Source organism: Hemicordylus capensis, chromosome 13 (genome assembly GCF_027244095.1).
Source record: "Hemicordylus capensis ecotype Gifberg chromosome 13, rHemCap1.1.pri, whole genome shotgun sequence".
In the NCBI taxonomy this organism is placed as follows: Eukaryota; Metazoa; Chordata; class Lepidosauria; order Squamata; family Cordylidae; genus Hemicordylus; species Hemicordylus capensis.
Window position 1 is genome coordinate 21,035,282 of NC_069669.1, and position 22,970 is coordinate 21,058,251.

Consider the following 22,970-nt stretch of genomic DNA (forward strand, 5'->3'; position numbering starts at 1 on the left):
CAGTCCTGCTGGATCAGGCCCATGTTTTTTAATTGGTTTTAGCTCTTTACTGTTTTAGTGGTTTGTTTTAATTGTAAACCGCCATTTTGGAAGGGCGGTATACAAATCAAATCAAATCAAATAAATAATAATAATAAACAAGTTACAAAAAGCAACTTTACTGGGAACAGCCTATAGTCTGCGACGATATCTATAACAATTGACAATAAAATTCTGGCATCCCAGGTCCTTGGGAAGGACTCGATGTCTGGATAAAACAAACCAGTCAATAACACCGGTCTGACTGTGTAAACAAGGAATAATAATGATATAATCTAGTCCAGCATCCTATTTCACACAGTGGCCCACCAGATGCCTCTGGGAAGCCCACGGAGGGCATGACCTCTCTCCTGCTGTTGCTGCCCTGCAACTGGTATTTAGTGTTGTCTCTGAGGATGGAGGTGGCCTATAGCCACCAGACTAGTAGTAGCCACTGACAGACTGGTCCTCCATGACTATATCTAAGCCTCATTTAAAGCCCTCCAAGCTAGTAGCCATCACCACGTTCCGTGGCAGAGAATTCCATCGACTGATTGTGTGCTGGGTGAAAAAGTACTACCTTTCACCAGTCCTAGATTTCCTGGCCATCAGTTCAATGGGATGATCCCTGGTTCTAGGGTTGTGAGAGAGGAAGAAAAACTTCTCTCTCTCTACTCTCTACTTTCTCTCTCCGTGCCCTGATCGACATCACTCTTGATGCCTTCAGACTGTATCTCTCAACTGACTCTCACAATGCCTTCCCTTTCCATAGCCAAGCACACATTGCTCTCTTAGTTCTCCTGGTGCACACATCATCACCATCATCGTCATCATCATCAGTTCCCACTTCGACAGGTTGGTGTGACCTTCCTCCCAGATACCTGGAACAGCCATCAGCAACCCCTGCCAACAATCAAATTACATTAATCCAACTGTGAACCGCTTGGCAAAAGACAGCCAGTCAGTAACCATGTTTCTTACTTATCTTGCTTTCTTCTGTTGAATAATTATCGTGGCATTTCTAATGAGCACAAGTGCAAAATAGGCCGCCAGTCAATATATGCCAGCTACGACAGGTTGTGTCAAGCAAAGGACCTAGAGATCATGCCTGAACTTTTCTGAGGACCCATGGATTACAGAGCAATGAACATGGAAACATGGAGATCCTTTAAAGAGCAATCTAACATAAAGAACAATCTAAATCTGGGGCTGCCTTTGTATGTAGTTCAGAAACTTCAGTTAGTTAAAAATGCGGCATCCATACTGATCTCTGGGGCTACCCGAAGAGACCATATTATGTCTGTTTTGAAGCAGTTACACTGGCTGCCGATATGTTTCCAGGCAAAATACAAAGTGCTGGTTATTACCTTTAAAACCCTGAACGGCTTGGAGCTGGGCTACCTTAGAGAGTGCCTTCTTCTGTATGGTCCCCATCACACACTGAGGTCATCTGGAGATGTCTGTCTCCAGTTACCACCGGTACGTCTGGTGGCAATTCAGAACCGGGCCTTCTCTGTAGCTCCTCCTGGCCTATGGAATGCACTCCCAGCAGATATTCGCAGTTTAGGCTCGTTGTTGGCCTTTAAGAGCCCTGAAAACTTACTTGTTTGGCCTGGCCTTCCAAGGTTTTTAAATTGTTTGGGGGTATTTTAATGGGTTTAAAATGGTTTTGAATTGTTTTTAACGTGTTTTTATATTGTTTTAAGCAGTGCATTTAAGATGGTGTCATTTCAAACTTGTGCACCATACAGAGCCATTTGGATGGGGCAGTATATAAATGTAATAAATAAATAAATATGGAGAAATGAAACCTGAACTCCTGCAGAAGAGGAGAAACAGACTCGTAGTATCTATGAAAGAGTCTCTGTGAAGAATCTGCCATTTCATGAGCAGCAGAGGAAGTAGCGAGGAGACAGTGGCCACATTCGCACGTAATGGAGGATCGGAATTGCAGGGACCATTACATCATCATACTATATGTCATATCAATGACAGCATCATAACGCTGAGCTTGTCATTGACTTTTTTTCATTGTCAGTGCTCCTTTCATTTTATGAGTCTGTTGTTCAAAGGATTTAACTTTGTTTTACAGAAATTGGTAGGGATTCTTTTTACGGCCTGATGGCTTTGTGACGCCAGTGTTTGTATTTTCTCTCGACCTTTGGTGCCGACCAACAAAGCGATGCTGATGCTTGTGCAATCAAGAGAGTGTTCAACATGTGGACATCAAAAGCCATCCCGCCTTCAACGGTGCCTCCTGGGTGATCCCGTGAAGCGCTCTGCAAAGAGTTGAGTCAACGGATAGAAAGCGTGCCTAATTTGTTTGCTCTCCAGCAGAAAATCCTGGCATAGAGAAACTGAGTGAGGAAGACATCTGGCAAAACAAACAAGCACACAAGAAATCCAATTAAGGTTGCCAAGTGGAAGAGGAAGTTGATCATACATAATTAATACGCTGGTATCCTTTCAGGATAAGAGGACCAGCCGAGAATAAGAATGCAGACTCACAGCTTGGCCCTAGATGCTTTTGACATGGTCCCAAATTCTGTAGCAATGAAATGCACACACACAGATCTGCACATCTGTTAACGCCCAGCTCCTGCCATGGGGGTGAAGGCAAGCGCCGGAGAGAAAGCCCGGCTGTGGCAGAGACAACTCTGTTGCTCCGTCCGCACAGCAGAAGGGGCCTGAGCAGAGCACCGCCTAGAGATGTACATATCAGGCGGTATAAAAATACCAATCAATCAATCAATCATTGGCGGCATCTGGCGACCTTCTCTGTAGTCGCTCCTGGGTTCCAGAATGCGCTCCCTATAGCTGTTCATGATTCAACATCTTTACCCGACTTTAGAACAGCCCTTAAGACACATCTTTTTAGCCTGGCTTTTAGTAATCTGTTAATGCTTTAAGTTGTTGTTTTAATGGTGGTTTTATTTTGCCTTTATTGTATTCACTTTTGTGAACCGCTTAGAACCTTCGGAGTTGGGTGGCATATAAATTAAATAAATTAATCAATTAATAAATAAATAGACTTTTTCGGATGCTGTAGAAAACCGCCCAGAGACATTAGTTTTGGGTGGCATATGAATATGTTATGTAAAACAAAATAAATAAATATAAATATACTTTGGTTTTCTGATATTTAAACGAAAGGAAGATGGGGAAAAACATGGCCAAGGGAAAGTTGCCACACTGGGCAATTTATGATTACTGGTGAAATAGTTTGACATGTTGGCACCATTTTATTGTAGGTGAAAAGGCTGGTGACATCCAGCTCCGCTCTCATTAATGAAGTGTGCATCTCCTTACTTGGCCGCACAAATTGCGATGTTCTTGGGTGTTCATGTGATGCGTCTGCAAAGTCACTCATTTTATAAGTTACAAAATTGTAACTAGTGCAATGCTCTCTTCCAAAACAGACTGATCACAGAAGAGCGGATCAGATAAAGAAACCACTTAGAACAGGATAGGAGTTTGTTGCTGTGTATGTATGCTTGGGTGTAACTTGCTGTTGCTTTAAAGTATCAAGTTAATTTTTTTAAAAAAATTAAGGGATGAGCGTGCAAAACCGGGCTTGGCTCCTTTCGCCCGTTTTTGCACACTTTTGTGTGAATAGCCTCCTTGTCTTGTACATTGCGTTAACCAGATCACCTTGTCTACATGCCTTTTGGTACTCTTAGGGAATTCCAAGGGGTTTGGTTTCACGGAAATTCTCGTTGTCTATCGGCAGCTCACCTCAGAGGCTGCCTTCTACTTTACTGGACTTTGCCTATAGGGCAAAGTATATATGCCAAGCAACGTATTTCCACAAATACCAAAGGCTATGAGAATATTAGTCTGGATACGAGCCAATGCTGCACGTGCCGCAAGATATTTCAGTGCACTGCAGCACATCAGACTAGCATCCACCTAGCAGACGGCTGCATCATAACCGTAACCCACGGATGGATGGATGGATGGATGGATGGATGGATGGGGCCACAGCTCGGGGTAAAGAACTTGCTTTGCCTGCAGAAGGTCCCACATTCAGTTCCTGGCAGAATCTCCTGGTAGGGCTGGAGAACCTTGGAAGGCTGCTACCAGACAGTGTAGATGATCCTGAGCCCGATGGACCCAGGGTCTGACTCGGTACAAATGGCAGCTTCCTATGTCCCTATGACCAAAGCATGTACCAAACCATTCCAGCAGCAGCACAGCATCTATCAAACATTTTTGCAGACACCAATGGCTATGAAGAATATTCTTCTGCTGGCCGACCACTGTTACATGATGGGCCAAAGAAAGTTTTGCAACATTCCACCATGTTGGCCTAGTATCCAGTGAGCATCAGGCCCACATCTGAGTCCAGCAAGGCAGCAGCTGGGGGGAGAGCTCAAAGCCAGTAGAGGCTGGCCACAAAAGGGAGGGTTATAGGAGCCAGGAGCCCCGCCTCCTTCCTGGGACTCAGGTCGGCCCTGATTCAAAGCTTGGAACTTGGACCCTTCTGCATGCAAGCAGGCAGGTGCTCTTCCCAGAGTATGGCCCCATCCCCTAAGGGGGATTTCTTAACACTGCTCACACATGGAGTCTCCCATTCAAATGCAGCCAGGGCAGACCCTGCTTAGCCAGAGGGGGGAAGACGTCCTACCCAGCAGCCGCCATACAGACTACCATGCTTCCCGCCTCCTACCTTACTGTTGCTTACAGGACACAACCGACAATCGGGAGCACCCTCGACTCCCCCACCTAGGCCAGCTGCTTCTCCAACCCTGCTGCCGGCAGCCACGTGAACAAGTCTAAGGTCTGTCCAGCAATTGCCATTCACAGAAGCTGGCTTCTTCTGGTCCCAGCAGGTCCTTCAGAATTTTTTCATTTCATTTATTTATTTTTACATCTCTCTCTCTCTCTCTCTCTCTCTCCATCCCGCTCTTCCTCCAAGGAGCCCAGGGCGGTTTACATGGTTATGTTTATCCACACAACAACCCTGTGAGGTAGGTTAGGCTGAGAGATACGTGACTGGCCCAGAGTCACCCAGTGAGTTTCATGGCTGAGTGGGGATTTGAACTCGGGTGTTCCCAGTCCTAGTCCAACACTCTAGCCACTACGCCATGCCGGCTCTCTCCGAGGCCCCCTTCTCCATGCACCAAGTCCAATTCCACTCTGGCTCTGAGAGCCGGCCGATCCATGTTGACAAGGACACAAAAGCAGCCCAACCCCATTAAGGCTTTGCTTTCCCATCTCCGTGCCCTCTCTGCTCCCCAGGAGAAGAAGCGAGAATGAAAGTGACTAAATGATTGCATTTCTCTCCCCCTCCCTCTTTTGCTTTCGGGGGGTGGGGTGGGGGGGGAGACGTCCACCTTTTTCCAGTGTTGCAATTTCCTTTCGCAGATGCAAATATTTGCTTTCTGTTATCACCATTTCATCTGCAATCTCTCTCTCTCTCATTCTCTAGTGTCATAAAAAGAGTCGTCAGTGAGGCTTCTCCATTTACGAGTACATCTAGATTAATTTGTATTCTGAAAGCTTTAAATCAAATATTTTTAGGGCCAGACATGGATAAAGCACCGTAATCCACTCCTGGGCTGAAATCCAACAAAATAAGAGAGTGGGGAGGGAGGGCTCCGGGACGGGAAGGAAGACACATCAAAGCAATAAGCAATGGTAACACCAATTATTCATTACGGCTCCCGCTCAATAGACAATGCCTGTCCTGATTTCCATCAGCGGCCAAGCTCTACACCTGTCCCCATGGGCTCTTTCTCATTAGCAGGGCTGGCCCAAAATATTAAGGGTGGGGCACTGAATTCTGCTTGGCCCCAGAGAGGTCCAGATCCCTTTCCAAATCAAACTCTGCAAGTTTGTGAGAGGTTACCAGCAGCTTCTTCTGCTCTCCTTGTGCTTCTTGCAAGCCTGCAATCAGGAGGGCTTGGTTTGGTGCTTGGAAGGACCTGGGGTACAATGAGCAAAGATGACGGTGTATTTTGTGGGGTGCAGAACGTACAGGTCCTTTGAGGGGCAGGAGGCAGTGTTACATTTCACACCTTCCACCTCTGTGCAGTATTTCAGGGGTGCAATACAAGATGGAGAGAGAGCTATATCCTGGCACTGTTTATGCGCCCCTCAAAAACGAGTGCCCTAGGCAAGCACCTAACCCTACCAAGTGGATGGGCCAGCCCTGCCTATCAAAAGATGCAATTGCACGTTGCTCCTCTTTCCTCCCTCTAAAAGTTCTTTTGAGCAATAGGTTTCATTAGCGAAGTCTGAAAAGCTACAGGAGGCAGAAGATGTGGGTGTGCTTCAGGATCCATCGCAAGCCCTCTGCAGTTACTTAGGGTGGATTACAGTTCTCAGTTGTGCTTTGGGCAACAGTTAAATGTGTGATCTGCAGCCACCGAAGAGGCAGGCTGATTCAGCAAGACACGCCTGAGTCATGCGGAAAGACCACCTCTGCATTCTCTTCCCGGCAGCGACTTTCTCGTCTTAACGTCTTTCTCCCTGTAGAACCGACTCTCAGAGAGCAACCAAGACAAAGAAAGTTGGGATCTGTGTTCTCCCAGTTGCTTTGTGGCTTCCTCCCCCCATACCTTGAACCCCACTCAGGTCCCAGAGCATGGGCGGAGGGCACACAGCACAGCCCACCTGCTGAAGCTAAGCAGGTCTCTTGGTGTGGTCAGAGCCTGGATGGGAGACCCACCTATGCCACCTCTGGCGGTGTGGGAGAGCATCTGCATCTTCCAGCTTCAATTCCTGGCAGCATCTCCAGGGAGGGACTCCTGCCTGAAACCTGGGAGAAGCTGCTGGCAGTCGGAGTAAACAATACTGAGGCCGATGAACACGGGCTCAGCATAAGGCAGCTTTCTATGTTCCTAGAAACATGCCATCGAGCATGGTGCTGGCCACTGGCTTTGATTGGTTTAAAGAGCAACTAGGCAGATTTATAGAGGAGAGGTCCATCAGTGGCTGTTAGTCATGATGGTGACTAAATAGAGCCTCCAGGTTCCAAGACAGTCTACCTTAGAGGCTGGAAGCCTACAACACAGAGGGCTGTTGCCTTCCCGCTGGCATCTAGTTGGCCACTGGGGGGGGGGGCGGCGAGATCAGGATGCTTCGGTCTGATCCATCAGGGCTCTCCTTGTGGTAATTTGTGATTGTTTCGCAAAGCCCCAAGAGGAAGCTGCCCACTCCAGTTACGGAGTCGTGCAGAGCCTTATTGTTGCAGTTAATCGAGAACAAGCATGGAGATGGGAGTGCAGGATAAAGTAAATAAGGTTAGGTTAAGTACATCTGAGAGAGGAAAGGCCTCTCCTAACTATGAGCTACATAATGAGTGGGAGGGGAGGGGGAGAGAGAGAGAGAGAGATGCTCCCATCGGCTCTTCAAGGAGAAAGGAAGTAGAACTGACTCACTACAGGAAATACCTGAGGAGTCCAGGCAGGGGTGGGGTCATAAAGGCAAAGCAGGGACAGGTGAGGGGACTTACTACCTCTCTCACTACCTCACTGCCCAGTGCCCCTAGTGGTCATTAGGAGAGTTGGCGTGAAAGGTCCATGCACTGGAATTCCATCTCCTTCTCCAACCCTTCTTCATTTGCAGGGCTCTGGATTCCCTAAATAATTTTATTTATAAGCAAAGGCTGCAAAAACCATTGCATGCGTATTATCCTTGTTGCTCACTATTTATTCTGGGGATTTTTGTACTTGCATTATGCTTCTTCTTGTTATTTTAATTCATCCGTCTAAAGGGAAAGTCTCGTGGCCGAAGGGGAGATTTGATTCCAAAAGTTTGCAGTGCACAACAGTACCACTCACGGAATGCAGGTCTGATGCCCTCTTCCCCAGCACGTCACTCCAAGAGCACCCAATCCACCCATGCTTGCGTTGGAAGGAGAACATTAGAGGGCTCGTATCCTCGTAAAAAAAAGCTCTCCATGTAAATAAACCTAAATACCTTCCCACGAGACATCTTCTGGGCGTAGAGGATGGCACCTCGTGTGGAGTCAAGACCATTTCTTAAATCCTCAGGAATACTAGAAGAGCTTGTTCTGCCAGCTTCTCAATCTCTGGGATTTTCTGCCTCGCTACCTTGTAATTCCGCTGTGGGAAAGGCCTCGTAAAGCTCCGAGACATTAAGCCACATTGATTTTTTTTTCCCCCTTCCTGACATACAAAGCATCTTTGAGCTTAGGAATCATGATGACCTGAAGCAGCACGAAACACCCAAAGCAACGTTTGCTCTTGTGAACACATCACACAGTTCTGCCTACAGCAGAACTAACTTCTGACTGAATGCCTTGCTTGTGATTTGTTATGCGATACGGATCCGTAGCCTGGCTTTCCTTACACGTCACCCAGCCATAGCATAATACACTGAAGCTCTCCTCACGATCAGTGAGAAGAGCTTTGGGGCTAATAACCTTACCTTCCCTGCAGACGATCCTCTGCTGGTCTCTGGGCAAGCGGATCACCCACCCAGACGAGCCTCATTTGGGTGCTCTGGGGTTCGGGCACAAGAGCCCCAGGCTAGAACTGGCCCACAGGGCAAGAGGGCATATTCCTGGTGCACTGCACCTGCGGGGCGCCCCTGCCCCCCGACTTCCACCCTTAATTACCCATTCTGCTCAAAACCCAGCACCCTCCCCACATATATTCCACTGCCCTCTCAGTGCCCCCAGTCCAGCCCTGGCCCCAATAATGCACCGCACAAGTGTGTGATGCATTACTGGGAGCCCCCCCCCCAAGCCGGAGTGTGCTCGCTGCAACTTCAAGCCACACTCGCTCCCGGAACCTGGGTTAAGCGGCAGGCTACTTAAGAGTGCCTGCCACTGCACTGCACACACTATCAGAAAACGGGAGCACACGCAGCTCCCGGGCTTGGATAGGAAATGTCCTCTGCCGTTTCCAGTCGTGTGAAAGACCCTTATAAATAATAAACCAACCCCCTGCGCCACGCAAGAATCGGCTAACAACCACCCCAGACAGAGAGGAGAGCTGGTCTGGTGGTAGCAAGCATGACTTGTCCCCACAGCTAAGCAGGGTCCGCCCTGGTTGCATCTGAATGGGGGACTTGATGTGTGAGCACTGGAAGAGATTCCCCTTCTTAGGGGATGGAGCTGCTCTGGGAAGAGCATCTAGGTTCCAGGTTCCCTCCCTGGCAGCATCCCCAACAGGGGGCTGAGAGAGATTCCTGCCCGCAACCTTGGAGAAGCCGCTGCCAGTCTGTGTAGACAATACTGAGCTAGATAGACCAATGGTCCGACTCGGTTTATGGCAGCTTCCTATGTTCCTATGGCTGTCCAGACGTGATCTGAAAACCTCTAGAGAAAGCAGGCTATTCCCAGGGCCAACGAGGGGCAGCAGGGAAGCTGGTACAAATTACCAGGGCCCGGCGATCCAGAAGGGGGCCCAAGGCATGCCTATGTTGCATATGTTGCCTCTTGCTGCCACCCTGCCTTGCTGCCGACGCAAGGCCGAACCACCAATCCTGAAAATAATTCTAGCCACCATGTGTGCGGCCAGGGGTGGGGGTCGGGGGTGAGCCGAGCACACACACCCGTGGCGGCGGCAGTGGGCAGAGCAGGAGCGGCCACGGAGCCTGACCATCTGGCCCAGCGGTCCTTGAGAACTGTGAGGCGCTCCAGCGCTCCTGTGCAGTTTGAATAGAGTGTCAACACTCTATTCCAACAGGTGTGCAATAGATGTGTAATAGTCTACAATAGGTGTGCAATAGAGTGTTGGTGCTCTATTCCAACTGCACAGGCATGCTGGAGCGCCTCGCAGTTCTCAAGGGCTCCCACTCCACCCCCTGCTGCCACCACAGGGGGGGTGCTAGGCTCACCCCCCCCCCACCCCCAGCCAATGGCAGGTAGAATTATTTTAAAGATAGGCAGTTTGGCCTTGTGGAGGTGGCAGCAGCAGCGGTGGCAGGGGAGCCTCACGGCGGGGACCCCCCAACAAATCTTCACCGGGGCCCGAACCCACTCTTGGCGGCCTTGGTTGTTCTACTCCCCTCTCATACAGGAGGAGAAAAACCTGTACTTTAAGAGAAATATTGTCATAAGAAAAGAATCCTGCAGGATAATTGCGATTCATTTCCCACTGCAGAAATAATATCTAACCCTTTTGCAAGTTTCTTTCTTTTCCTCAAGGTTATGGTGCATAGAATAGCTTCAGGCTACGGGAACACTGTCAGTTAAAATTATCGGCCTTTTACAAATGCAAAGTGATTTTAGTCATGATCTCTAAAGGGACTGGCAGACTCAGTTGCCTACGACGGGGAAAAAGAACGAGGGCGGGGGGGGGAGAGGGAGAGAGAGATCCATGTTCTCTCTTATGCGTGCATGTTGCTAAAACAGGGCATATTTTTAAAATTGCATTTGGTATATTAATTTGAGAGATGACCAGACTCACTTTGCTCCAAGTTCCATCCCATTCCCAGCCTGCAAAAGTTGACAGTTCCCACTAAACCCTGCCCTGAGGTTGGTTAAAATAAACTGAGGTTCCACGTGATGTCGGAACCCACCCATTGAACATGATCCAGCCAAAGTGAAGTACTTTGCCACCCCATGGAAAGCTGTGACTAGTTACAATCAGGACAGGTGTGATGGTAGCACCTTTAGTGCTGCTGGTGGCCCCAATCCAGCCATGCGTCTACACAGCAATGGGCTGCAGCACACAGTCACCCCAAAAGTAATGGGATGATGAAGAACTGAACTCTTTGGGTAAATAAAATATATTTTAAAGCAGAATATCCATATATTCAATATAATATAATAGTCTCACAGCTATCGAATCCATGTTTACTCTTAAGGAAAACCACACATACACACACTGCTCCAGCTTTTCTCACACATTTTCTTGACGGGAATTAATCAGCCACTGGATGGCATCTGTTTTCGCTTTGAGATCTTGCTCCTGCATTTCATCTCTCCTCCTCATGATTAATAGAACTGTGGTGCCCAAACCACAGTCCACCTGAGGCCTTGTATTCTGGGGATTGCCAGCAGCTTTCGGCTGGTGGTTTAGCATTTGCCTTCAGCAGCCAGGGTGCTTTCCCGATTACACCCTGCAAAGGGGTCACGTCAGATCTCGGAAGTGTGCTTCCACACTTTCTGTGTTGTGGCACTGCAGTCCCTACGCTGACAGCAGGGTGCATTTCACATTTCCAGTGCCTTGTTCCAAATTTAATTGCTGCAATATAGTGTTATTTATTTGTTTGTTTATTTAGCAGCTAATCTGGAAAGCGCCCGGGGGTTAACATGTCTGTCAATGGGGCATGTTGGGGCAGCAACTTGCAGGTTCTCCCATTCCCGGTCCTAAATGCAGGCAGTTCCTGACACAGGCTAGCCCAGGATGGCTAAATGGAGCCTTCCTGTTCACCGGCAAGATGGAATTGAACATAAAGATAAGAACAGCCCTGCTGGATCAAGCCCAAAGACTTTTGTCAAAAAGCGGTATATAAATAGTAGTAGTAGTAGTAGTGATAGTAGTAGTATCTGGTCCAGCATCCTGTTTCACACAGTGGCCCACCAGATGCCTCTGAGAAGTCCACAGGCAAATGGTGAGGGCATGCCCTCTCTCCTGCTGTTGCTCCCCTACAACTGGGATTGAGAGGCATTGTGCCTCTGAGGTTGGAGATGGCCTATAGTCACCAGACTAGTAGCCATGGATAGACCTGTCCTCCATGAATTGGTCTAAGCCCCTTTTAAAGCCAGTCCAAGCCGGTGGCCATCACCACATCCCATGGCAAGGAATTCCACAGATTATGCACTGGGTGAAAAAGTACTTCCTTTTTTTCGGTCCTAAATTTCCCATCTTTCACTTTCATGGAATGCCCCCTGGTTCTAGTGTTGTGAAAGCGGGAGGAAAATTTCCTCCCTGCCCACCCTCTCCACTCCATGCATAATTTTATACACCTTTATCATGTCTCCCCTTAGTCACCTCTTTTCCAAACTAAAGAGCCCCAGATGCTGTAGCCTAGCCTCATAGGGAAGGTGCTCTGGGCCCCTGATCATCTTGGGGGCCCGCATCTGCACCTTCCCCAGTTCTACAGTATCCTTCTTAAGATACGGTGACTGGAACTCAAATGAGGCAGCACTGGATACCATTTTCTGGGGAGCAAGAACAGTGGGGGGATTTCTTTCCAGCCCTGCCTGTGTTGAAATTCCCAGAGAGATCTGGGAAAGAGGACGCCACACAAGAGGAACCTCTGGTCTGCTCCAGCAGGGCTTTCCTGAAACTCTTAGCATTACCCCCGCCTTATCCTGACGAATGCCTTGCAAGCCAGAAACATATCTCATGCAGCTGTGACATTCTGTGGTGGGTCTTATTGGTACAAGTTTTTAATCTCTTACCGGCAGCAGGAAAAGCAGGGGGCACACCATCAGAATGTGGCCATCTTTTTGACTTGGGGAGTATCTGGGCTCTTTTCACTGCACTGACATTTCTTGTAATTATTACCCTGACACCTTAAAAAGAAGAAGAAGAAGAAGAATTTAAGCCTTCTGTCACTGTGCTCTAATTTATAAGAATGTGCAGTATGCTGTTTTGAGGGGCAAGGGTTTCCGTGATGAGCCTGTCTGGTTATCATGGAATGAATTGATGGATGACATTGTCAGGACTCTGAAATCAGCATGTCAACACAGCTTTAGCCTCACGCCTGTTGATGGAGACCGTGCCGCAGAACTGCACAGAAGAAAAGACTAAATGCGAAAACATTGTATCATTTGGGAGCCTTGGTTCATTCTGGGGTCTCCCATTGCGGTTCATTCGGGGTCCATTTTGGCTGTGAGCTGCTCATTACGGGACTTATTCACATGCTCAAGAATAGGACAAGACAGGGGTTCACAACCTGGGGTCCTCCAGAAGTTGCTGGACTACAACTCCCATCATCCCCAGCCACAATCGGAAGGGAACCCCAGGATAGGAGAAGCCTCCTACTTCTGTTCGGGAGTTGCATGCACTCCCGATATTTGATCATCTGTTGGTATGGCTGGTTCACACGACTGTTAAAATTGGGGTGAGAGGCCAGATACCCAGATTTGAATGGCCGCACAATTCCCTCCAGCTTAGGTTGCTCCCGCAGGGCTATCCAGTTTTGGAGCCCAGCTTTTTACCAAGGGTGGAGGAGAGAAGAGCCCTCCCACCCCGATTTTCCAGCCCTGAGAACCCTCATGCCTCTTCAACCCAGCTATCAGCAATCAGCACACCCTCCATCACACGAAAACTATAGACAGCTGTGCATACAGTACCCTAGCCTTGCAAAGCACTCTCTAGGATCCCGGAACATAGGAAGCTGCCTTATACCAGTTCAGACCGTTGATCCATCTAGCTTATTAATAAGAATAAGAATAATAATAATAATACACATCAACTACAGAAAGACATACTACTCAGGACAGCACGAATACTACGACGATATCTTTCATTCTTCTTTGTTTAAACCTAGACCATTGGAAAGGGCACAGTAATTAAAGTGCCAAATCTAGTCAATAACATTGTGTAAATGGCATTCTTCTTCTTCTTTGTATTATTATTATTAACAATAATAATAAACAACTTTATTTGTTAGTCACCCCATAACAAACTGTTCTCTGGGAGACTCACAACACAGCATCAAAACATGAAAGAAAAACACACAACACTTTAAATCCTAAATCAAAAGAGAGAGAAAATACAAAATACAATACAAAGCCATTTAAAAACTCTTTTAAATCAGTTAAAAATCAGATTGGAGAATCAACGTTTTAAAGGCCTGAGTGAACAAAAAGGTCTTCCCCTGGCATCTAAAAGAACAAAGTGATGGTACCCGACGAACCTCCCTGAGGATGCTATTCCATGCTGACAAAGAACTGGCGTAATATGCTCAAAACATCAGGTCCCAGTTAATAATCTTGCAGCCCTATATCGTGCCATCTACAGATTCCGGACCATTTTCAAAGGCAGCCCCTCGTTCAGCACATTATAGTAATCTATTTTATTTTTATTTATTACATTTCTCTCCCACTCTTCCTCCAAGGAGCCCAGAACGGTATACATGGTTATGTTTATCCTCACAACAACCCTGTGAGGTAGCTTAGGCTGAGAGATGGGTCAGAGCCACCCAGTGAGTTTCTTGGCTGAGTTTCTTGTCCAACACTCTAACCACTACACCACACTGGCTCTCGTAACCGAACACACTGTAATCTAAGCGAGAGGTTACCAGAGCATGAGTAACAGTGGTCAAGCTCTCTCTGTCCAGGGAAGGTCGCAGTTGGCCTATCAGCCGAAGCTGATCAAAGGCACTCCGAGCCACAGAGGCCACTTGGGCCTCTAGTGACAGTGCTGGATCAATGAGCGCCCCCCAAACTGCGAACGTGGCCCTTCGGGGGGAGTGCAACCCCGTCTAGACATCAGTTTTGTCTACCCAGACTGCCAGTGGCTTCTCCAAGGTTGCAGGCAGGAGTCTCTCTCAGAGATGCCCGGGAGGGAACGTGGAATCTTCTGCATGCAGGCATACAGGTGTTCTTCCCAGGTGATCTTCCCTAAGGGGAATCTCTTACAGTGTTCACAAATGTAGTCACATTCAAATGCAAACAAGAGCAGATCCTGCTTAGCAAGGAGGACAATTCATGCTTGCTACCAGAAGACCCGCTCTCCTCCCATTCTGAAGCTGGGGCAGCTTCAACAGCCACCACTGACATGATGAAGCTTTTCCAGTCTGCTGGCAGTGCAAAGCATGCTGGGAAGGCCTACAGGCCCTTGGAGGACCTCCCATGGAGGGACGGGGGCGGGGGGGTTGCAGTTGCCAATGTAAGCACCCAAATCCACGGTGGCTGTGCCCACGCGTTTCCTGGCTCTTGAAATCCCTCTGTGATGTGCCACCAAACTGCACTGTAGCCTTCCGAAGCCTCCTCCCGAGGAGACAATTATTACTTTGCGTTGTGAGGCTGCCCCACACGCTCCGTTTATTATCACCCCTGAATTAGGGCCAGCTGCATGTGGAAACAGGCACGCATTCCCAACCTGAACTAAACCTCACTAGACGCCATTTTAATTATGGCTCTGTTAAACAGATAATCATCCACCTAATCAACTCGAGATGAAATGCATACTGAGGCATATTAATTTTAGTTTTCACAGACACACAAGTCTCTGGGTCTCTGATAATACAATATTTATAGGGGAGGGGGGAAGAGAGGCCGTCTCTCCCTCTCCTTTTCCCCCTGAAGGAAAAAGAATCATAGCAACATCCCAAGGTGAGACGCAAAGTCTAAATTAAAAGTTAAACGGATAGCATTTTTCTAAATTAATATCTTCCCCCATTGCATTAATTGGGTTGCATGACTCAGAACTCTCATGACGAATGAAATAAGATGCATTCCAAGTCATGCCAGCCGGATTAAAACGTGTACAGAGGAATGTCTTATTACTGGAAACCCACCGGTACTCTTGCATCACCTGAGTGCTCGGAACCCCAGAGGCGGATTTCTTGCAGCCTCCACTAAAACGGGTCTAAGAATAGCTCTTTCCCCCACTATGAGGAGTGCTGAGCCCTTGTGAAGGGGCGGTTAATGGACACAAGAAAGAAGCAGCAACGCTAGCAGGAAAGGCAGACACAGCGTTCTTCCCAGCACACACACTCTTTTATTTAAAAACAAGTATGGGACCTCAACAAAATATTGCAGCTACCTGAGCCTGGTCCTGAGCCTGGTGAAACATTTAGGCACTTTCCTCCCTCAGAAGCAGAAGAGGTTGTGACTGTCTTGAAGGAGTATTATTGAAGCTGGGAAATTTCCCACTCTTCTTATTCCAGCCCTCCTCCCCACCGCCACTCAGCTCTGAATTCCATTAGCACTGAATTTCTGGTTGTCTGTTAACTCCCCTCTGAGTCTACAAACATTCCGCTCCACTGAGTTACATTGGGATAGTTTGTGGGAAGAGTTGCCCCTTAGCCCCCACCCACTGCCGACTTTTGTGAAGCCAACATATCTGTGGGTTACCTCAGGTCCGCTGGCACCTCCGTCTCATCTGCAAGTGCTCCATTTACGTGACTAAAAGGATCATAACATTTTCAGCTCTGTTGGAAATAGATGTAAATTTTACTGGTCTTGTGGTAGCAAGCATGACCTGTCCCCTTAGCTAACCAGGGTCCACCCTGGTTGCATATGAATGGGAGACTAGAAGTGTGAGCACTGTAAAAGATTCCCCTCAGGGGATGAAGCCGCTCTGGGAAGAGCAGAAGGCTCCAGGTTCCCTCCCTGGCAGCATCCCCAAGAGGGGGGTGAGAGCAATTCCTGCCTGCAACCTTGGAGAAGCTGCTGCCAGTCTGTGTAGACAATACTGAGCTGGATGAACCAAGGGTCTGACTCAGTATAAGGCAGCTTCCTATATTCCTATGTTCCTATCCCATATTCCAAGACCAATGGATTCGCCAAGCAGCTAGCACGCAAAATCTAATCTTGCACGCAAAATCAGCACACAAAATCTAATCTTGCAACAACAAAACAAAATGGTCACAGCTTTTAATGAGGAGGACCCTCGGTGACAGAGCCCATGCTATGCATGCAGAAGGTCCCAGGGCTGACCCCTAGCATCTCCAAGGGGCTCTCCAGCACGCTTTCCAGATTAGCCGCTCAAATGTGGCTAAATGCCACGTTCCGGCAAATCACATTCAAAACTTAAAACCAGTCCCACAAAAACTTACAACCCGAAAAAAACAACACCTTTTTGACACCGGATATACAACATCCGAGCTCTATATCGCTGTGATTCTATTCAGAACAAGGCATCAGAAACGTGAACGGCACCCTGCTGTCCGCATAGGGATGGCGGTGTCACAACGCAGGAAGTGTGGAAGCACACTTCAGAGAGACGTCATGACCCCGTTGCAGGGCCTGATCTGGAAAGCGCCCAGATTACACTCTGTTCAGCAGTAAAATGCTTCGGCTTGGCAGGATCGTTTTGAAAACATCAATAGCTTGCGCAGCCCTCCTACACATAGGCGTACCTAGGGGTAGGGCAGCCAGGGCACATGCCCTGGGCACCACATGTGGGGGGGCACCAGTGCCATGCTGCTGCCCACCCCCTCCCCAGTTCAGGAATTATTTTTTTATTTAAAAAAAATTACCTGTAGCCCCTTCGGGGGACTTCCAAAAGGCCACCCGGGGGGGCGGGTCTGCAAGGTTCCCTCTCCTCCTGCCGGCCTCTTAAATCACCATCACAGCCCATCCCTGACTTATTTTCAGCCCCTTCTGGCCTGTAAAAATTGGTGTGGTGGCCATTTTGGAGGCTGCTGCACATGCTCAAATGGCCTCTGTGAGGCCTGGCAAGATTTAAGGCCTCACAGGGACGATTTGAGCATGTGCGGCGGCCCTTTTGTTTGCAGCGGCCATTTTTTTTTCATTTTTGTATGTTTAAAAAATGGCCGCCACACATGCTTAGTAATCTTAGAAGCAGGCCAGCATTTTCATTTGTTATTCCTATGTTGCAGACAGGAAATTTGCTGGAAGAAAGTCTGACTTGGTGGCAGAGTGCTGGACAGTGGAATATGGGGCAACTGAAATAAGCTGAGAGGGCAGAGACGTGGCTGCTTTCCATGGATGGGATCTGCGGCATTCAGAAGGAAATCCTGTCCATGACAACTGCCCGGCGAAACATCTAAGCTTGGACCCCTTTTGGAAACACACAAGAAAGACCTCCCTCTTTGAACTGGCCTGTGGGAGCAAGTGCAAAACTGGAAAAGGTAAAGAACGTCAGTGGTATTACAAGGAGATTAATTTCATTATGTTTTGCCTTTTATTATCTGCCCCACACTTTTGCTACGTGTGGGTTGCACATCTCAACCCCAATCAAAACACAGACCAACGATTGAGAAGGCACCCTGCATTTCAGAATAACTTTCTGGGTTTTTTAAAACTGAAGATCTTTGGATAACAACTTAGTATGCTTAATGCAGTACACGTTCACCCTGATTCCTTTGGGTAGCAGAAATGTTTTGCACTAGTCTTGGCAAGGATGGCAGGAACAGGTGGCGGTCAATCATTTCAATCAAAGGAGGTGTGAACACAACATTTCTGCGCAAAATTTAAAAAGCAAACACAGGTGGTCAGTCCGCATTGAAAGGGCGTTGTAAGCTGGGGATGACGGGAGTTGTAGGGATGCAATACTGGGAAACTCTGCAGGAGAGGATGGGAGCGGGAGAGGAGGACAAACAAGGCAGGCATACACTTATGATGGACACCACAGAACTTCATTGCACGGTGGTGATTTAAGAGGGACCTTTGCAGACCACCACCACCCCGGCCTTTAGGATGCCTCCCGCCCCGAAGGGGCGACAGGTTAAAAAATGTGTTTAAAAAATTAATATAACATAAGTCAATGTTTGGACCAGGGCACAATTTCAGTGCTTGCCCTAGGCACTATTTGCCCTAGATACGGCTCAGGCTGTGTGAAAGGGTGCTTACTTTTCTCGGCCCTAAATTTCCTGGCAATCAGTTTCATGGGGTGACCCTTGGTTCTAGTAGTGTGTGTGTGTGTGTGTGTGTGTGTGTGTGTGTGTGTGTGTGAGAGAGAGAGAGAGAGAGAGAGAGAGAGAGAGAGAGAGAGAGAGATTTTCTCTCTCTCTCTCCACACCATGATCTTATGACCCTTCATTCCTGCAAGAACAATAAGAACAAATGCAATACAGCAAAAGGTCCGTAGAACCCAAAAAACACACCCAAAAAGGCTTTTTCCATCCCATTTCTAACATCTGCCAACTTACACCAACTATTAATAGCTAGACCAGAGCCATATAAATGCAAATGTATACAGTTAAGAGAGCGGAGGAGGAGAATGAACCAGGTTGAGGGAAGATAAAAAATATATAAACATCCATGGCCTTAGATGCATTTTTGTCCAATCCAATTCCTTATGTTCTTCTTACCATTTGTGAGCCCAGCAAACACAATTTCACATGTGCATAAATTAATGAAGCAGCAGATAACTGTCTACAGTGCCTGCGGAGAATTAGATGTTAAATTTGGTAGAAAATCCCATTCTATGATGCTTTAATGTTGGCTATGGCTTGTAAAATGGAGCATTTAATGGAGGCGACAGGGAGAATTCCCAGCAATAGCTGAACGTTGTAGACCAGCTTCTTTTGATAAATAAGTACAAATGGAAGCGATCGAGTGACTGAGCAAGGTGACCGGCTTTCCCTGGGAAGTGGAATGACCTCCCGACCGCCTTCCATTATAATCCAATCTCAGTCATTAGGGAGAAGAAGACTATAAGAACGTGTATAGAGCATTTGGGAAGAAGCTTGTACAAATTCTCTCCTCCATCTTCTACAAGCTTTTTAGATCCAATTAAACCCAAGGATTGTTAATGAGTAATGTCGGCATCAGTCGGCATCAGTTGCTTATTAGAATTGGGCTGGGCACCCAGATGAAATTTGAATCTGTTTCAGGAAGAACGTAGCACAGGGTTCAGCAATCTACGGCTCAGGCAGGACACAGAAACATAGGAAGCTGCCTTCTACCGAGTCAGACCATTGGTCCATCTGGCTCAGTAGTGTCTACACTGACTGGCAGCGGGCCGCTTCTCCAAGGTTGCAGGAAGTAATCTCTCTCTCAGCCCTGTCTTGGAGATGCTGCTAGGGAGGGAACTTGGAACCTAGATGCAATTCCCAGAGCGGCTCCATCCCCTGAGGGGAATCTCTCGCGGTGCTCACATGTAGTCTCCCATTCAAATGCAACCAGGGTGGACCCTGCTTAGCTAAGGGGACGTCATGCTTGCTACCACAAGACCGGCTCTCCTCTCCGGATCAACAGGCAAAATGCACACAGGCTAACTTAACAAATCTGAGCTGCTGAGAGGAGACAAAGCGGGACACAAAGGAAATTCAGAATTCTGAATTAAAGAAGACTTCTCTTTTCAGCATAAGTGTCATGCAGCCTTCCTAATGCATCATAAAATTTAATTCAGTCTTCTGCCAAAGTTTTCTTCTTTGATCTCAGCAAGGTTCTATATAAATGGGGCCAAAACGATTCCTGGCACAAAGGATGGGAGGGCAGGTCTGATGTAACACATGGTGGGTTGCAGGGGGGATTTTCCACATTATAATGCATGTCCCCGAATGCACTTTGGCAGTCTGCTTTGGCATGCACATGTGCTGTGGGAGTCTGTTGCCACCACTTTGGGCGTCCTCCTGGCGGGCCACATATATGCAAATCACACAAATGCCACAAATGCATTCATCCCACGGGGGGGGGGGACACAGAGAGGGTACACAAAATGGCTCACACAGGACCAATAACCCAGTAGGACCCTGAATCCAGGCGTGCCCCCTCGGGACAACTGTTACAGGCAGACGTCTACAAATCCACTTGCCAGGTCACCAGCACCACACAGGTCTCCTCCCCAGAGGTCGCCTTTCCACTGCCATTTTTGAGAAGGTAAGAAACCGCAGAAATACCTTTCGCACCGTCGGAGAGGGCTCCCCCTGTTGATTACCATTAATTGACAATGGTAATCAACTAACCAGTTGATTCCTGCCTGCAACCTTGGAGAAGCCGCTGCCAGTCTGTGAAGACAATACTGAGCTAGATGGACCAAGGGTCTGACTCAGTCTATGGTCGCTTCCTAGGTCCCTCTGTTGTTCGCCTCTCACCAGCCAGTGTTCTGCCCACTTCCACGTCCGAAGATCTTCGACAAGCGGCACTGCTGGCCAAAGCATTCGCGTCATTATGCTCGGGCTCCCTAATTAGCCAGCACGAGGCTCTCGCCCTTGCTCACCCCTGCACATTCTTTAATTTGACCCCCACCGAGCAGTCAGAACCCAAGATAATTAATCCTCCGCTCGGAGTTGCAATGGGACCATTCAGCAGATCGGTTTCTCTGCCTCATAAATTCTTCATTAATTTCCCTGCAAAGCCCCTTCATGTTTCCTTCAAAGAATCCCGCTTCTCCTGAGCAGACGCGGATGTCTCTCCCATTTGGCAGCGGCCTGGGGCTGCAGTGCAACAATCCCCTCTCGCGGCCTTAGTTTTTTAAAAAGGAGGAGAAGACGAAGAAGAGCTCTCCTCACAAACGTCCCCCTCTGCCAACACTCACTGAATAGTCCCACCTTCCTTTTTCACCAGGGGCAGTCTCTCGTTGCTGGCACCTGTCTCCAGTCAATCGCTGTCCCAACTCTTATGTTTTATGAATGGCCATTAAAGCTGTGTTAGCCCGAGCTGCTAGAGCCGTTGGTCTTCTGAGTATGATCTCCTTCCCCTGGGTTTCCAGAAGTTACTGTATTTACCCGACTAGAAGACAACCTTGAATTTACGATGACCCCCTTTAAAAATATGGGTTAAATATAGGTTTGTGTGTGGATAAAAATACTATTTATCCCAAAGGATAAAGGTCAAGTGTGCTGTCAAGTTGATTTCGACTACTGGTGCCCACAGAGCCCTGTGGTTGTCTTTGGTTGAATACAGAAAGGGTTGACCATGGCCATCTCCCATGCAGTATGAGATGATGCCTTTTGGCCTCTTCCTATATTGCTGCTGCCCGATACAGTACCAGCGGGGATTCGAACCGGCAGCCTTCTGCTTGTTAATCAAGCATTTCCCTGATGCACCACCAAAGGAAGAGAACCCTAAATTACACAATTTCTTACCTCCAAGAGCATGGATTCAGATAAATACAGTAAATCTCCAAGCTTTCCAGACAGGGCTGTTACCCTGAATCTCCTCCAGAAGAGCATGTGTGCATTCACACAGCAGCCAAACTTACCCTGAAGTCCATTCGAGATCCTTGGACCCACTCCACACACAAGTCGGGCTTTGCCTTGCAAATTCTAGCTTCCGGGTTTTTAAAATGCTTTTTTAAAAAGCAACTTTTTTCTGAAAACGCCGGAGCAAAGAGGGAGAGGCACTGAAGTAGAATCATTAGCATGATAAGAGGGGAACCCTCTTGGGAATGCAGATATCAGCTTTAGAAATCTCTCCCCCCCCACATTGGCTAGAAGGAAAACACGGAGGCATGCCATGTGAACCTGCACCAAAAAAGCCCCAAGAGCAGAGGGGAGGGTCTGCTTCCCTCAATGCCGCGGGTGTGATTCAAAGCGGCTTCACTCAACATTTACACCGCAGCATGAAGCCATGTGCAAATAACTTCCAGGAATGTGGCAAAGGCATCTTCTCACTAGCACATATGCTTTGCTTGCACATGGACCCTAAAGCTTTGTGCACGGCAACGATCAGATCTGTGAACAGCTCAGAGGGGCCCCAAAATCCAAGCTGCACATTTACACTGATGTGGTCTGAGCTGGCAGTGAGCGACCAGGAAAAGGGTTGTAGTGGACAGCTCACTGAAAGTGCCAACCCGCTGTGCGGCAGCTGAAAAGAAGGCTAATTCCATACTTGAGATCACTAGGAAAGGGACTGAAAATAGAACTGCCAAGATAATCATGCCCTCTTACAGAACCATGGCGTGACCATACTTAGAATACTGTGCATGGTCCTGGACACCGCACCTTAAAAAGGATATTGTAGAGCTGGAAAAGGTGCAGAAAAGGGCAACCAAAATGATCAGGGGGTTGAAGACTGCAGCGTTTTGGCCTTTTTAGTTTAGAAAGAAGATGGGTAAGAGGAGACATGATAGAGGTGTATAAAACTATGTACAGTGTGGATCAAGTGGATGGAGAGAAGTTCTCCTTCCTCTGTCATAATATTAGAACAACAACAACAAATATTTATACACCACTTTTCAACAAAAGTTTCCAAAAGCGGTTTACATATAGAAATCATAAACAAATAAGATGGCTCCCTGTCCCCAAAGGGCTCACAATCTAAAAAGGAACATGAGAGAGACACCAGCCACAGTCACGGGAGGGATGCTGTGCTGGGGGTGGAGAGGGCCAGTTACTCCCCCACTGTTCAGTAAAGAGAATCACCCCGTTAAAGAGGTGCCTCTTTGCCCAGTTAGCAGGGGATCTTCCATTGAAGCCAAGTGCTGGGAGATTCAAAG

At 47.9% G+C, this 22,970-nt stretch overlaps 1 protein-coding gene across 9 annotated transcripts in view; it reads right to left on the bottom strand.

The window, feature by feature from the left end:
- Window positions 1–22,970, bottom strand: part of TRRAP (transformation/transcription domain associated protein) — a 251,773-nt gene that overhangs the window by 204,928 nt on the left and 23,875 nt on the right. For all 9 annotated transcript variants that reach the window (XM_053276785.1, XM_053276784.1, XM_053276783.1 and 6 more), the window contains one exon: window positions 12,347–12,460. The gene's annotated coding sequence lies outside the window, so the exon portion shown is untranslated. The remainder of the gene's footprint in view (window positions 1–12,346; window positions 12,461–22,970) is intronic.